This window comes from Felis catus, chromosome A1 (genome assembly GCF_018350175.1).
Source record: "Felis catus isolate Fca126 chromosome A1, F.catus_Fca126_mat1.0, whole genome shotgun sequence".
NCBI classification, from domain to species: Eukaryota; Metazoa; Chordata; class Mammalia; order Carnivora; family Felidae; genus Felis; species Felis catus.
Window position 1 is genome coordinate 224,865,836 of NC_058368.1, and position 18,035 is coordinate 224,883,870.

Consider the following 18,035-nt stretch of genomic DNA (forward strand, 5'->3'; position numbering starts at 1 on the left):
CTCTGGATTTTTCTCAGCGGCTATCACGTTTGGGTGAATGAAATGTCATACATGGTAGGGATTTAATCTAGACTTTAAACATCTTTTTCTCCTATGGTTTCCAAGATCTTTCTGAACTTTCCGTGTCTTCAGAATGAGTTGGTTCTCATTGTAAATGTACTTAGGACTGAAACTGACCTGCCATTCCTCACTGAACCTGTTTTCTAGGACTTACTATTGTCATTGAGTTGCAATCCAAGCGCTTTAGCCTAAACATAGGATCCTCCTCATGTGCATCTCTCTAGCTTTATCTCCAGCTATTTCCAGCCCTATACTTCACAAATTATTTTCGGTTTTCCACACACATCACCTACACATCTGTTTCTGTCATTTTGTTCATGCTGTTCCCTATTGTAGGAACTCCAGCCCTACCCTTATCCTTCTCATAAACTTTTCGTTCTTAAGGATTGAGCAAAGCTTCACTTGCCTCCAAGAAAGATTTTCTGACTTCTTACCCCTAATCTAAGAGATTATGTTACGTGAAATTAGATTGCTATGATAAAATTGTTTGTTTCGTTGTGTGTTTTTTTTATCACTTTTGAAATAGATCAATTTCTTTGACAGCATGGATCAAATTTTATTTATGTAGGTATTCCTATGACTCTGAATAAAGTTGCTTCCACAGAAAATGTCAAATGAGTGTTTGTTAAGTTATTGTTAAAATATCCAATAGGGGAGGGGTGCCTGGGCGGCTCCATAGGTTAAGCGTCCAACTTCGGCTCAGGTCACGATCTCATGGTCTGTGAGTTCGAACCCCGCATCAGGTTCTGTGCTGACCGTTCAGAGCCTGGAGTCTGCTTCGGATTCTGTGTCCACCTCTCTCTCTGCTCCTCCCCCGTTCATGCTCTGTCTCGCTCTGTCTCAAAAATAAATAAACATTTAAAAAAAATTTTTTTTGAATATCTAATAGGGGAGATTCAGTGGACTTCCATCAGATAAAAGCACAGCTGACAAGAAGATAGAATTAAAAAATATATATTTAAATTTAGCTACAGAAAAAAGACACAGGAGTGGTGTAGAAGGCAGACAATAGAGATCTCAAAGGAACATACAAACTGAAGAAGATGCCAGACATCAAATTTCTAACTAATTATGGGCACTAATTATGGCAGACAGTTTGCCAGAACATTTCCCTATGATAAATGCCTTATCTTCATTGCAAACACTGACTCCCCACATGATTCCATTGCAGTTCACCCTCCATGTTTTTGGTAAACAATCTTTATTTATCACGCAATGGCCCTAATTTCCATTGTGATTATAACTCCGTTATTGTCAAATATCTTTATTCCTGACAACTTTGGACACTTGAACTTTAAAACTCTATTTAGTGGGGCACCTGGGTGGCTCAGTCAGTTGAGCATCTGACGTCAGCTCAAGTCACGATCTCGCGGTCCGTGAGTTCGAGCCCCACGTCAGGCTCTGTGCTGACAGCTCAGAGCCTGGGGCCTGTTTCGGATTCTGTGTCTCCCTCTCTTCCCTTCTTCTGCTTTCTCTTCCCCCCCCCTCAAAAATAAACATAAAAAAACGGTTTCTTTTTACTCTGTTCAGAGGCATTTACCACAGAAGTGTTAGAAATAACAAATACCTCAAAGATTAAAACACATTATTATTATGCTAATACTAGATATGATTTTCATCATTACTGCTATGTGTTGAGCACCTACCATATAAGAAAGGTCCAGTATCAAATACCTTATGTTTAATGCTCATAAATATTTTTTTTCCAATTTCAGTCTAAGAAAAAAGATATCCTAGAGAAATTAAAGAATTTCATTTGGTCTCAGGTCTATTTGAGACCAAACATATGCTTAAGAAAAGAGTGAACATCGCGTAATAGAAGGAATTCTAATATCCATGGGTACCTTCGTGATCGCAAAATTTCCAAAACAAGAATAAGAACTCAACTTTCGACATTCTGTCCCTGCGAGATGGGATTTCTGAAGAACACACTGAACTGTACTCATTCTTGCCATTTACTGCTGGCATTCACTTCCGTTTCGTTTGCTTGAAATGTTGTATTTCATTTCAGATTGCTTCCACTGTTACTAAAAATGGATTTAGAGCATAAAGAAAAAAAAATACTGACAAGTTATTTCCAGTTTCTTAGATGAGATTTCCAGGGCTCCTGTCATTTTAAAACAGAATCTTTTCTTTTCCTCCCTTTAGAAAATTGTATAACTAATGATTAAAGTGGCTGGAGCTTTTCTTGCATGACAGGAAATTGCCCCTCACGACCTTGTACCTCTCTTGCCCCCACTGGTCTCTCAAAATCTTCTTAATGGAATCCAGCAGATAAAAATAGTCAAGAGTGGTATCTTTTCTCAAGGCGTACAGAATTAGATTTATAAATGGAAAAATCGGTTTTTGTAAAGAGCCGAAGGTTTTGTTATGGCTCGGGAACAAGGACCAAGATTTAATAACATGTCATTGAAAACGCAAAGCCCCTTTGGTAGACGGAGATTGCCCCAGCCACGCAGCGGAGAAAGACATCGAGGGTCCCCAAAGGGAACCTCAGCGTGAAGGAGGGGAGGCCAGGGTCGGTGACGCAAACTCATGCCAGGGCTGGTTCTGGGAAAATGAGCAGGTGTGGCTGGAAGCCCAGGCTGGACAGGCCATCCTGGCTACGAAAGCATGCTTTGGGGAAAATGCCTGAACATGTGAGCATTAACCAAGGAGCCTGACCTGAGAAGTCCATGCATGAGGGCTTCTACCTTCCAGGCAGGCGAGGTCCATGCCAGCTTATGTCCTCACGCGGGCCCGCATGGGAACAGCTTGCAGGAGAAACATGTCAGGGAAGCAGTAATAGCATCAAGAAGCAAGCACCTGGCCTCCTTGTGCACCGAGTGAATTCTCTAGCTCGTCTTGAAATAGAAAGGGGAACGGGGGATCCTCCTGAATAAGCCTCTGTGGCACTTCAACAATCCAGGCAGTGAGGAGATTTCTCTGGAAAGACTCCAGACTTTCTCCCAATTTGGAAAATGGGGCGTCTACCTGTTTTACTTTTGGAATCAGAGATATGTCCATATTAGTCATCTCCACTCCAGGAATGTGTATACCAATTGCGTATGTATCTTTGATGATCGACTAAACTGAGTGTGATGTCTCTGGCATTCCATGGAAGCAGTTGGAGCCCACGGTGCTCCCGCACTGCTTGAGAATTAGTGGGACATTCCTAACCATTAAAAAGCAAGATTACAGTGTCCAGAATGAGCACAGTCAAGCAGCAGCACCCTCACAGAATGTTGCTTTAAGCAAGGCTTATTTTAGTCTGATTGGATTACCCGTCACAAAACCACAGTTTTCACGCCACCGAGAAGCTCATGTGTCAAGCTGACCACATGTCAATGATCGTACACAAAATATTCTTTCCCTGCATTAGCGATGATGAAATGCTCACATCCGTATCATCCTATTATCATAACCTGAATGATTCTGACACGTATCATATTCCAGATCCATAATATAATTGCTCTCCAGAACATGGGTTCGTGACCTTGTATTCTGTATTTGTAAAATATTCCTTTACGATGCTTGACTCTAGTGTTCTTTGAGGAATGCATAATAGTGTAACTGTATTTCAAAGGTAATAATACAAATTGGGGCTTTACCTTGAAATTTAATATCTAGACTTTGTCGAGGATTGTACTGCCCCCTTAATTATACTTAACATTTATGCACCACACCACATATGCTCAGTTACTGTTCTCCTTAACGAACTTGTTCAATGTCATCATTGGTCAAAAAAAGAAGGGAAAACGCTCTCACGTAAAAAAAGAAGATTTTGAGGCTGGCCAGCGGCTCAGTCGTCTTAGCATCTGACTCTCCGTGGCGGCTCGGGTCACGTTATTATGGTTCATGAGCTGGATTCTTGTGCTGACAGCATGGAGTCTGCTGGTGGTTCCCTCTTTCTCCCCCTCCCTGTTGAGCTCTGTCCACCCTCTGCCTGCAGGTGCATACACACATTGCATCTCTCTTTCCCTCTCAAAATAAATAAATAAGCTTAAGACACAAAGATGTTTGGAAACGACAAAACACAAAAGAGTTTTTCCCAAGTCATCGATCTGAACCCGTATCTTTCTGCTTGGGGAAGCTACTGCTGAGCTGGAAGGACGAACCTTCACAATTATTCCGGCTTGGCATTCAGCCAGCCATAGAACTCCAAAATTGCAGAGACCAGACCATCAACACAACAATCAGTCCCTGGCCCACCCACCCCGGAAGACTTCCTAGAATTAGTCCCGTGGCAGAAGCACTTCCCAAACCCGTCGCTACCAGAAAAAGAAGCACCAGGTGAGTTATCACGCATGATCCCTCCTCCTGATGGAATCCGAACACTATCGGCTACCGACTGCTCAGCAGAACAGCAAACGTTATCCTCAATGGAGCCGAAAATCTACTTGTGGGCCCCAAGAACGTGTTTCTAACATTGAGAAATATTAAGACCCTCTGCTCCGCGGCCCAGCCGAATTTGCTTCAAGGGACATATCCTAACTTTTTGCTCCTCCATAAAGGATTACCTCTGAGTTTCCGTATCGACCCTCATCAGGAAACAAAGTTAGGCCCCCGTAAAAATCCTCAAGGCTCTCTAAGGCAAAAGCACCCATGTGAGCAGGTCTCCTGCCAGCTGTTTTTGGGAACTCACCGATCAAAACCACTTCCCTCAACTCCACCGGCTGATATGTGGGTGCTCTCAGTTAGATATGTGAGGTCCCAGCTTGCATCCCTACGATGTTGCTTCGGTACAAGACATGGGGCGTGGCTGTTAATCGTGCGCAGACTTCCGCCCATAGGGGGAGAGAAGTAATCATGGAAGCATCCTCAACAGTGGACGGACTGAACCTGAGCTTGATTTCCGGTGCTGCAAGAGATAGGACGGTATGACCTTGCACCTAAGCATCATACTTTTGATAGGCCACACTTGTGTAATTCAGTATTTGTTCATTGGACCCGAACAATATGTATTTCCCCTCATTCCTCCTTTAAGGGTGCATGGATTCTTTAAAGTCATCATAGCAGTATTTTCCAAAGCTGTGAGCATACTTCCAAATCTATCTCTATTTCTGTAAAGTCAAATGCCTCACTAACACTTCCTCAACATAAAAAAAGTAATCAGAGTTAAGTGCTTCGATCAAGAAGAAAAAAAAAAAGGCTTTATTTCCTGCTTCTTTGCAAAATTCCTTCACCTCAAATGCCAGCATGTATGGTGGTTTCTACCTAGCAAGGCAGATGGGAGTCTCTGCCTCGGGGGAATCATTGGGGAAGTGACAAAATTCTGTTTTGTAAGACACAAATACAAAGAGGAAGGTAAAAGTCAAAGCTGGAGTAAGGTTTCTGCAAGGGAACCATAGGTGAGAAAAAGAGTGTTGGGCGATGATTCTCCAACGATCCGTCATTTCTGCACATCTTCTGAGCAAAAGGCCCCGACAACCTTATTCAAGGATGCCTGCAAAGCTGTTCCCGGGCTGGGGGTAGATTTGCTTACGTTCCAGGATGATAAAGCTACAGACTTTCTTGGGTGATAGCGGTAATGTCTCTGGAGGGAAAGATAGGCAGATTTGCTAGTGATCTTTCCTCTGAAACTGGGGCTTTCTTAAGCAGAGCGTTCTTCAGGTATAACAAGAAGGCCCTGTATGCATGCGCAGTATTCACATAAGTCCGTGCTCTTCTCTGTGCCCTGAATGACAAACTGTCCAAATCCATTTGGGTTTACCGTCTCCTTACAAGTAGCGTGGCAGGCCCGCCTACCTGCTTCAGCAGTGACTGTTACCCACCGTGTGACTGCTGAACAGGTAAGGATAGAAAAGTGAACTTTGGTCTTAGAATTACATTCTTTGTTGAAAAAGAGGAAGTCCGATAATATGTAACAAGGCCTGATGGCATAAGCTCTGGAATGAAATTTCCATAGGAAAGAATCTATTAGTACAGGTTTGAAAAACACTGCATCTTTGCTAAAATTGAATAAAAGCCACCCAAAGTGTGTGTGTGTGTGTGTGTGTGTGTGTGTGTGTGTGTGTGTGTGTGTGTTTTCATCTCAAGCATCCAAGTTATTCTGTGTCTGGGGGTCTGGGTTGTCGACTGGATGAAATGGGAATTGGGAGCCAAGAAATATGAGATGTTCCATGTGTATATGTAAGGGAAAATAAACTTTTACTGTGAACATTATCATAAACAAACAGAGACACACACATTAGTAAACTCGAGGAAAGAAAGATTCTGAAAGCTCCTTTGACCAAAAGAGATAATTAAAATTTATAGAACGCTTCTTATTAACATTATCTTACAGTGTATAAAATACTATTGAAATTCACTTAATTTTGTTACCTATATATTATTTTATTTCAGTGAAAATCAAAATATTTCTATGCGCCTTTACAGAATTAGTTCTTCAAATAACCTTCCAACCTATTTTTCTAACACAGCTTAAGATCCTTAGCTGGACTTCTCCAATAAAGTCCCACGTCTTCAGGGTTAGGAAGGAATTATTGTATTTCACACTATAGGAAAAGTTGTCAAGTAGAATTCACCACTGAAATTTGATTTCACTGGAGTTTCATGTGTGTGTGTGTGTGTGTGTGTGTGTGTGTGTGTGTGTGTTTAAATCTGCATAATCCAAAGTGTTCAGTATACTATCCTCAATTATCGTTTAGTGAATGAAAACACTGGAGCATTACAAATGACATACAGATGACATTTTTTTGAGGCTGAATATTTTGATTTTTCAATTCCAACAGTCCCTACCTGTTTTGGAGTTCGGTGAGAATGTAAAACATGTCTTATGTTGATTAGCTTTCAAACATCAGTTGTTACTTAGCTATCATTAGAGGCAAAAACAGAAATATGCTATAAAAAAAGGCTAACAGAAATCATAAGCCTTTGTTCTAGTTACATTTTTTCAAGAAAAAAAAATTAATTAAATTAATGTACTCAATTAACTGAGGACAAAATTTGATTTAGTGAAATTAATAGAGTTTATTTCAATTTAAATTTATACTAATGAAAAAAAAAGACAAGTAAAACTGTTATATCTGTGCTATAGGAAAGAGTTGCTGCCATTTCTTCTAATTAATTTCTATTTGAATCTGGATTCTAAATCATTATCCCAGCTCACCAGTGGCTCATGCTTCAAAAATGCCTTGAAGGTAACTGAACCTTGGAGTACATTTTCCCATGGAAACATGTATCATAACGTATACTCTGGTTTCTAGACCAGCGTACAAATCTTATACAGATGTTATTGCAGGAATGGTAATGTCAATCAGTCGTTTTGTCTTCTAAGTTTTGAGGAACTCTATTTCTCCAAAGAACACCTCTCTAAGTGAGTCATGCATTCCCGTGAGTTGGAAACAAGCGCCCAACAATCAACGATCTTTAGGTGAGTTCTAAGGGAGAGTAAGGTAGAGACCAGTAGGAAAGGACTCGCCAGCAAGGCAACCCAGGTTGCCGAGGTGAGGGTAAGCACGTACAGTCAACCCCTCTGCCACGCTGCAAATAGCCAGTACACTTGCCTCTAGCCTAGCCTCCAGCCTTCTTCCATCAACCACCTGGCGCATCCTTCTTCTCTTTGCTTCGGAATCCAAAGTTACATTGTGAAAGAAAATCTGTGCCGCGGTTCCAATGACTAGCTGGGAGAACAGTCGAGAAATATTTTGAAAACAGAGAGTCACCGGTCTATGTCATTTGGTTTGTTTCATTCATTCACGTATACAATGTTTGAGAAATATGTACTGAACATATACTATGTCCCAATTTGTGTCTGAGTCCATCCAATTTGTTGCTGTAGAAGCTACCTTCTCGGGCTAAGGTCTTTACCTGGAGTAGAGGGCAGTTAACTCTTTTCCAACCTTTCTCGGCCATCTGCATGGTCACATACAAGAGGAGCCAAAGAGTGGAAGTAAAACATATCTAGAGTTTTCGCCACCACTTCTTCATAAACAATTCAAAATGCATACAATCATTCCACCTGTAATGCTGAGAGCACTGCTCAAAAAAAAAGGGGGGGGGGGAGAGAAAATGCACTAGATTAGCATCAACAATTTATTACTGGTATGTAAGTTTGATTTCTGCAAAATCCAAATATTCCTAAAAGGAACAAACCTGGTAATAACTATCAAAACTGATAATGATAAGTCAATCTCAGACTATTTGGTAAGAGTTCCTTGGTGAAAAAAGAAAGAAAGAAAGAAAGAAAGAAAGAAAGAAAGAAAGAAAGAAAGAAAGAAAGAAAGAAAAGGAAGGAAAGAAGGAAAGGAAAGGAAAGGAAAGGAAAGGAAAGGAAAGGAAAGGAAAGGAAAGGAAAGGAAAGGAAAGGAAAGGAAAGGAAAGGAAAGGAAAGGAAAGGAAAGGAAAAGAAAGGGAAAGGAAAGAAAAGAAAAGAAAAGAAAAGAAAAGAAAAGAAAAGAGCAAAGAAAAAGAGCAGCTGCCTCAGGGGGGAAATATTACAACAGGCACTGAAGTTCTTCACAACCAACTAAAATTCCAAATGGATGAATTGAAATGAAAGGTCATTATTTAGAAATATTGCTCTAGGTAGAGGCATATCTGATAGAAGCTGTGCCAAAGAGGTTATTTTCGAACTAAACAGATTTGACCGAAGACTTTTAAGAGCCAAAGCTTTCAAACTAATGAAATACTGTGATGTTTGCTTTCTGAATAATGACCCTCCTTTTTTTCTTTATACATCTCATTTGTCCATCGCAATATTCACTTTCCATTTCTTTTTTTTTCTCATGTTTATCCAATTGAATCTACTTCTTAGAGTAATGGCAAATCAGATTCCCCAGATCGATTACTCACACTGAGTAAAGCACTCAAAAAGGAAACAGAATGGACCGAGCAAGTATTTTACAAAGAAAGTGAATGATATAAATTAGAATCACACATATACAATGGATATATGTATGTAGGTATGTGCTTATGTCCTGTTCAAAAGTCTCTTTGCCACTATTTGTATTTACTAGTGACTCTAAAGGAGTCAGTCTTGCTAATGTTTTTCAAATGATCGTCCAGTATCAATCTAGCCATCATGAGATGACATTTTTTATACATCTTAATGCTAATGATGTGCTGACTGGCCTAACAGACATGTTTTCAGTGTGATCTAAGATTTTAAAATTTCATATAAAAAGGAAAGCTTATTATGAATTCCAGTCTATATTTTCTTCCAGCGTAAACTTAACAACACATTTTGATTAGTGCATACGTGAGATAAAAATGTGATTGCTAGCAATATTTCTTGTTTAGTATCTATAAGGAACAGTTTTTAAATAAAAAAAACTGGGGCTCTGGGGTGGCTCAGTCGGTTAAGTGTCCAACTTCAGCTCAACTCCTGACCTCGCGGTCCGTGAGTTCGAGCCCTGCGTTGGGCTCTGTGCTGACAGCTTGGAGCCTGGAGCCTGCTTCGGATTCTGTGACTCCTTCTCTCTCTGCCCCTCCGCCTCTCACTCTGTCTCTCTTTCAAAAATAAATAAACATCAAAAAATTTAAAAAAACAAATAAATAAACTCAGTTTTACATTCTTCTCAAAGGAAAAAAAAAAAACAAAGAACCATTTCAGGATATTAGTAAGTTCTGGAACATTGACAAATGGCTGGTATAAAACTGAGTGATAAATATTTGAAGGATGTAAATGAAAGAAATGTACCCTATTACAAATCAAATTCTAGTATGAAGGCATCAAAATTCCCAGTGTTCATCTATGATTGGAGAGAGTTATGTTTTATTGATATTTTGCGAAGTTGAATAACTTCCAATGATTAAAACCTTAAATTCTACTAATTAATGTTCATCTAATAGCTTGATTGTTCTATTCCTGATGTTCTCAATTTTAGTGTATTTTTTCCTGTTTTATATAAATAACTTGCTGCTGATTTATCCAAATTCTGATGAACTTTTTTTTTATCGTCGACCAATAAAGACGTAATAAAGAAAATTGTAATTTTCTTTGTAATAAAGTGCCTGTAATAGTGCCTGTAATAAAGAAAATAGTGTCTGTCACTAAAGAAAAGTCCCCTGCCTGAGTAGCTAACAGGTGTGGTAGGTGCCAACTTGTCCTTAAAGTATCAATTGTTCACCTGGCCACCTTTGGCTGACTGGTTTCTCATTTAAAAAGAGCGAGAAGGACTCCCAGTAATCTACCCAGGGTCCAGAAAGTAAGTTCTTTCATGCATCCTGCATACATGAAGGTTTAAATTAATGAAGCTTCAGGACAATTTCTGGGAGCCGTCTCCAAGAGAAGAACTGATCTATAGTAAAGAACAGACACCAAAATATTTCTTTAGGTCATGAGGGCACAGGGCAATCTGAACAGCCCCAAGTATTATCGCAACTGTGGCTACCTGCTGTTTTAATTCTCAGTGCTGCTTTCCTAGGTGTAAATCATTCTCAGCAGGGCTTCTTCTGGAACATTGCCGCTTTTCTTCACTGCTCCCAGTCTCCCAGCCTAAACCAACCCACTGGATGCCTTTCTCTTCCCAATATGACGATTTTTTTTCAAGGTCTCCATTCATGTCCTTGACGCTGAACTTTGGTTGGATCCACCCAAATCCATTCCAAAAGTGATTTCAAACTCTAAGTCCTGGGGAGAGATGTTTGGAGACTATTGGTCCTTTCCTCCCAATCAATGATAAACACGTAGACAAATTGACTTGACTTGCCGTGGGCTTAGGGGCAGCCCAAACAGAAGCCGGTCAGAAGGCTGTAAATGGTCACAATATCTTTTTTCCTACCTATGACCTGCCGAACAAAGTCTCTGAGTAACAAAATCCCAGAAAGAGTACTCCAAATTACTTTCTAACTTTGTTCTCAAGTGGAGGGGGGGGGGAAAGAAATTAGCAGGCAAAGAGAAAAAATGCTTTTGTGGTTCTCCATTCTATCTTACAAGTCCATCACCGACACCTTACAAGAGTCCCCAAGGAACACCAAAGATCCTTTGTCACACTTTGAAAATCATTAATTTGTTATAATTGGGCACAGTGGCTTTCACGGCCTCTTCTTCCTTTTTTTTTTTTCTTTTTCCATTTACATCCAAATCAGCATATAGTGCAACGATGATTTCAGGAGTAGATTCCTTAATGCCCCTGACCCATTTAGCCCATCCCTCCTCCCACAACCCCTCCAGGAACCCTCTGTTGGTTCTCCTCTAATGATATCATATGATTTACAGTTTCAGTGTAAAAACTCTGGAAAGGTTCAATTTCATTTAGCACCACTTAGGCCTTTCCAAGAAGCCTACGGCCGGGTCTGAGTTTTCAACTTAAATAGGACAAGGTTAATTGGAAGGTAATTCAGAGAACAATCTGATTTCATATTGTTGGCAAGTTGTCTTTCTTTTGATGGCCAATTTCGCTCATTCCCATCTCATTGACTCCATTATTCCCTAGCCCTAGATAACAGTGAATGCTTTCACCTTGTGGACGAGATATTTTACTTCATTTGCTACTTTTCTTTAGGAGTTTTGCATCTTAAACTCATGCTTAAAATTTATTAAACATTTTCTCAATAATTATGCATCTTTCTAGTCTCTGCCTTTTCAAATTTCAGGATAACATTTCTTTCCTTTTTTTTTTTTAACATTTCTGCCACGATGTTTTATTTTTTCATGCTGGCTCTTAATGGATGTAAGAAGAAAAATTATCCAGTAATACTAAAGAGTGTGGAAGTTTTACTCTGTAGAGATTTCCCATTTAGAACCATCTCCTGCTAAATGCTTAATCTATCACTTAGAAATAGAAAAAAAATAAACTTCACGGTTTGTTTCATGTATGCTGAGAAAGTGCATTCTTCTGTAAGTTTTTATGAGGTTCAAGAAAAACTTGGAGTGTTTAAATTTGTTTTACTTTATTCTTAGAGAATTGAAAATTATCTTACCTTCCATAACCTGAAATCCCTAAAAGATTGTTTGTAAACTCAAACATTTTAAATCAACTTGGTAAAATTAGCTTACGAAAGCATCATGGTTTCATTCAATGATTTTATGAGAGTTGGGTGTGTGTGTTGGGGGCTGTTTGTGTGTGTACTTACTAGCCCTACTTTTTCACCCTTTTTTCTAAATGTATGAAATTGAACTTATATGCATTCCCCTATACTTGAAATCTTATATTAATGAAAGATTAAAATATGATATTATAGAAATTGCCTAACTTTATTTTTTACCAAATGAGGTCATGATTATATAGATGTCCTGGCTGATGGGTGAAAAATTGCACTTGATTAGCACAAAAATATGATGCATACCTGTGTGAACCACATTCATAAGTCAAATATTTTGTTTAAAGATATGATAACATATATGTATTCAAAAAATATTTTGTAATCAAATTTATTTTATCTATCTAATGTTACGGACACCAAACACTAAAAGGACATATGCTGCTCTGGAAAGAACTCTGATTTGTCTTATTCCTTATGCTAATCCATATGCGCTAATTTATAGAAATTATTCCATGGCCAAAACTCTATTGTGCTGATTTAAATATCATATTTATATAAGATTAGAAATAGCTAACAAAGAGTATCTTTAAGAAGAACACAACGATAAGACAATTACCCTAAACAAAAACTAGAGAAAAATGGGACATATTTCTCACTTGTAAAATGACAATATGAATTAATAATGCAGATTAGGTGAACGAGAGCTGAAGTTTGTTTTATGTGAAGGCATTATATGTAAAAATAGAAAATAATGGGTTATCATATAACTAGGTTTCTTTATTAGCACATAGTTTTATTCTATATATATCCCTTAGCTCTATTTTTTTTTAACTCCCAGCTCTTACTGTCAAAATCAGATCTTTTTAAATTAAACATTAAAATACAAAGTGTCACCCAGATACCACACAATTCCCCATATGGCGCTGTCTTCACATTCCACACACTACTCTCGCAGACTTTTGCACATATTCTGTTGCTATGGCTAAAAAAAAAGAGTAAATTTAGCCTATGTGAAAGCAAAGGACCCCTATCATCACAGATACGTGCATCCCACGCAATTAAGAGGCTTCCTTCCTTTACTCATCTCAAGGCCAAATTTGCAAAAGAAATCCTATATCGCCTTGAATTCGCAACCAGACAATCTTGATAGATAAATTACACGTAACATTCTCCTAATCGTATGGGAGTAAACTTTTCATTAAGGAACAGGAATTTTATACAATTAATCCTTTTTTACTGAGCATCTCTGAAATGCCATGTACTATGGTTGGCACAGCTATAAATAAATATTTACAACTGTAAATGAAATAGACACAGCCCCTGCGCTCAGAAAACCTTTGTTCATATGTGTAGAATAAGGTATTAATTAAGTCAAAAAGTAAATAATTGCATTAGTTTGCTTGCTACATAAAAAGCAGACCCCCAAATTGGGTGGCTTAGGGCACAGAAATTTATTGTCTTGCAGTTTTAGAGGCTAGAAGTCTGAGATCCAGGTATCAGCAGGATCGGTTCCCGCCTTTGGCTGTGAGGCATGTTTCATGTTCCTCTCTGAACTCTTCAGACTTTCTGAAAAGCTTATTGCTTGGCTTGTGGACACATGACCTTGATCTTTACCTTCACGTTCACATGATGATGTGCGTGTGTGTGTATGTGTGTGTGTGTGCATTCAAGTGTGTAAAAATTCTCCTTTTATATAAGGGCACCAGTCATTTCGGTTTAGGGACTCATTCTACTCCCATGTGATCTCATCTTAACTATATCTGCAATGATGTATGTCCCGGGTACCTAGGGTCACATTCTGAGATACTGAGGGTTAGGACTTGAACATAAGAATTCAACCTGAAATAAGTGATAAGTGTTTTTTAAAGGGAGGACCACTATTTTATAAGAGTCTAGCAAGTTGGTCTAGGGTGTGAGGGCTGGAGATGGGCGTAGAGATAGTTTGTCTAGAAAAGTGCAAAAGGAAGGAAATAGAAAAAAAGGAATCGAAGATGGATTCAGAAATGGGGAAAAAAAGGTCATCGGAGACACTCCCTAGTTTCCAGGTGATTTTGTTCAATCGCACCCAACACCAAAGTAGATAACTCCTTGAAACATTGAATGGGCTATGCTATTCAGCAACCAAAAGGTGAGTGGTGACCTTTTCGACTGGAATTGGAATGCATACCTACGAATGTTTATGGTGTGGACAACACTTACAAATAGGAGAACGAATGAAACTCACATGTAGGAAACATGTATTGGAATTTCACTCATTTATCAGAGACCTGAGTGACTTCCCTGATGACTGGAGAATAGACTTTGAAGAATATTTTCTCTAAATTTTTTTAAGATTTTTTTTTAGTGTTTATTTTCAAGACACAGAGAAACAGGGCATGAGTGTGGGAGCAGGGGGCAGAGAGAGAGGGAGACGCAGAATCCGAAGCAGGCTCCAGGCTCTGAACTGTCAGCCCAGAGCCCCACGTGGTGCTCGAACTCAGGAACTGTGAGATCAGGACCGGAGCCGAAGTCAGATGCTTCATAATGTAAATACTTCCATTGTGTTGGATTTCAAGCTGCCAACCTGATATCACCCAATGCAAAGTTGAGAAAAGATCAACAGAATTGGCAGATTAGTAGTAGATATGTAGTAGTTCCACTACATAAATACAACTACCTCAAGAACATAGGTAATAGCAAAATAATTAGTCACAAATGGTGAATATTTACCAGGTTTCGTTTTAAATTATATAAGCCTAATGGTTTACCATTTAATTTTCAGTAATCGCCATGTTTAGCAACCGGCTCAAAAATTGCTGAAAACGTAACAAGAGAGCCAGCCCCAGCGTACCATTGGAAAGAGCTCACCCTGCTAGAAGAGCATTAAGTCATCTAAATTTGGTTCAAGAATAAGAATGAAAAAGAACATTCTGGCAAAAGATAATGTCTACTGTTCCAATTAGCGCCAGGACCCAAAATCTGGACAGTGGAGCCTGAAGGAGCTACAATATAAGAATAAAAACTGAGAATTGTTGCTTTAAAATAAGGACGGCATTTGATTGTTGGGAGTTTGATCTGAAAACGGGGGCAGGAGAGAGAAATGTGGAAAGTTTTCAGTATTTCTCCTAGAAAAATGCCCAGATAGTATGGGTGGAAAGAGGTAACAGAACTATCTGTAAAACCCAAAGAAAAGCTGGGGCACCTGGGTGGCTCAGTCGGTGGGGCATCTGACTTTAGCTCAGGTCATGATCTCACGGGTCGGGGGTTAAAGCCCCGTGTCAGGCTTATGCTGACAGCCCGGAGCCCGGAGCCTGCTTCACATTCTGCGTCTCCCCCTTTCTCTGCCCCTCCCCGGCTTGTGCTCTGTCTCTCTCTCTCTCCTCTCTCTCTCTCTCTCTCTCTCTCAATCTCTCTCAAAAATAAAATGAACGTTTTAAAAAAAATTAAAAAGAAAACCCTAAGAAACGCAATGAGATGGCCATCACTCAAAAACTAATAGTTCATCAGATCTTTTAAGAAAACCTGATCCCAGGTGGCACCTGAACCAGCCACCCTAAATAAACAAACAAACAAATAAATAAATAAATAAATAATAAATAAATAAATAAATGCACTACTCTTGTTAATCTTACCAGTGACCTTGAAATTGCCAACTATGTGTGACAATTTTAATCTTTAACTGACTTGACCTTTCCTCAGTATTTGACATCAATGTCTGTCCTCTTCTTGCCGCATTTCACTCTCTGTTTTCAACGGTATCATTTTGTTGTTTGTTCGTTTGTGTTTGCTCAACTTCTACCTTCTCAGCACTCTCCTTACGCTCCTTCACTGATGTATTTTAAGGCCAATGTTCCCTAAGGATCCACCGTTAGCTTTCTTCCCTTCTCATTTCACGTGGTCCAGTGGTTTTCAACTGGGGAAATTTATTTTACTCCCAAGGCAATATCTAGAGATACTTTTGTGGTCACAACCAGGGTGTGCTAGTGATTTCTAGTCGGGAGATACCAGGGATGTTGTTAACCATCCTACAATGCATCGGACAAACCCCCCCCCCCAACTGAGAAGAATCCGCCCTAACGTGTCCCCTTCTGCCTCTACACTGCTAAGTTTCAAATCTGTGTCCCTGGGCCAGGATGAAGCCTGAAATCGGCCTCTGTCTTTACTCAGGCATGGGTTCCATTTCGAGTCCTACAGGCATCTCACGTGAAAAGCTACAGGGAAAATTCATCTAAAATGAAACTCATCATCTCGTTCCCAAATCTGCTTTTTCCCATGCAGTCTCTAATTTTGCCAGGGACAGCAAAAACAAAAACAAATTTATCCTAATAAACTCTATATCTTTGACGCGTATCTGATCAGCCTCTAAGTCTTGTAGCTTCTCTTTCCCGGGCCCCTCTCAAAGGCACTCCCATTACCCAGGTGCTAAATTCTATCATATCATAAGATCCTCTTAACTGAATCTCCTTTTTCCAGCCTTAGCTCCATTTAAGCCAGACTCCTGCACTGCATTCATAGGCGTCTTTCTAAAATGAAAATCTGAGTATGTTCTTCTCTTCTGAGCTGCCGTAATGGTTTTTCCAACCTTCCAACCTTAAAATGGATTCAAACACCCCATGACCACCAACCTCATTTTGAACTTTAACTCCACGCTAAATTCCCGCGTTCCTGAAAAGCACGGCATTTTGGGAACAACATTCCCTCTGTGTTTTCATGTATTTGCCCAAGATTTCATTTTACCCATTCCTCCTCCGCTACATCCCCCCTGCACGGCTGCATTCTTTCATCCACCACGACACTACTGAAATACCACCTGGTTTCTAATAGAATGACAATATTTTTTAAATAATAATATCCAGTATGGTAAAAGTAGGAGCAAAAAAAAGCATTCTTATCTATAATCGGTAGATGTATAAATTCTAACAAGCATTTAAAGAACAATTTGGCATTTAATTGTTAATATCCTTGGGGCGCCTGGGTGGCTCAGTTGGTTAAGAATCCGGCTTCGGCTGAGGTCATGATCTCGCGGTTCGTGAGTTTGAGCCCCACCTCTGTGCTAACAGGACAACGTAGAGCCTACTTCAGATTCTGTTTCCCTCCCTCTGTTTATGCCTCTCACCTGTTCATGCTTGCTCTCTCTAGCTCTCAAAAATAAATAAACATTTATAAATAAATAAATAAATAAATAAATAAATAAATAAATAAAATGTTAATATCCTTACTTGTAGACATTTAAAACATTCATTGTATACGTAAGGTTTGTATAAATGTGCAAGGATATGTTTGAAAAAGATATCCTTTGCGGCCTGATTTGTTAAAGCAACATAATGGGGATGACTCGACAGAATGACTTTAAACTATGTAAGTTAACATTTTGGGATAACAAGTAATTTTCAAAGTAAGGTTAGATTTGTGTGTGTTGATTTGAAAGTACGCCCTATACTATTGGAGGTAAGAGGACCTGTATGTTTGTATGATCTTAATACCAATAAAAGAAAAAAGTCTCTTTCACTTTTTAAAAAATAACCTTTTTATTTTGGAATAATTTTATATTTATTATATTTACAGAAGTTACAAAGGTAATACAAAGTGTTGCTGGTTACCCCTCCACGCAATTTTCCCCATGATTAATGTCTTACATTTTTACAATATATTTCTCAGAACCAAAATACCAACATTGATATATTGCTATTAACTAAAGTTCAAACTTCAGAGAGATTTAATTTGCTTTTCCATTAATATTCTTTTTCTGCTCCAAGATCCAATCCAATAAACCACATTACATTTACTTCTTTCATTTTTGACTTTATAGGCTTCTGTAAGGTTTGTATTTTTTTTCAAAGCGCATATGCAACATCCAGGGTATTCATAAAGATTTGAGGGCTACCCCATCCAAAATTCTCCCCTGTCTGAGTTGAATGGCCTGCTCCAGTCCCCAAGGAATCTTGAACATCCCTCCAAGATCATACACATTAAATCCTGTCATACTCATTAATTTTCTTTTCTGTCTCCAAAACTGGTTCTAATTAGGTAACTCTGAAATAAGTGAGTTCTTAGAATTATTAGCCTATTTTGTTTCTTCATATCAT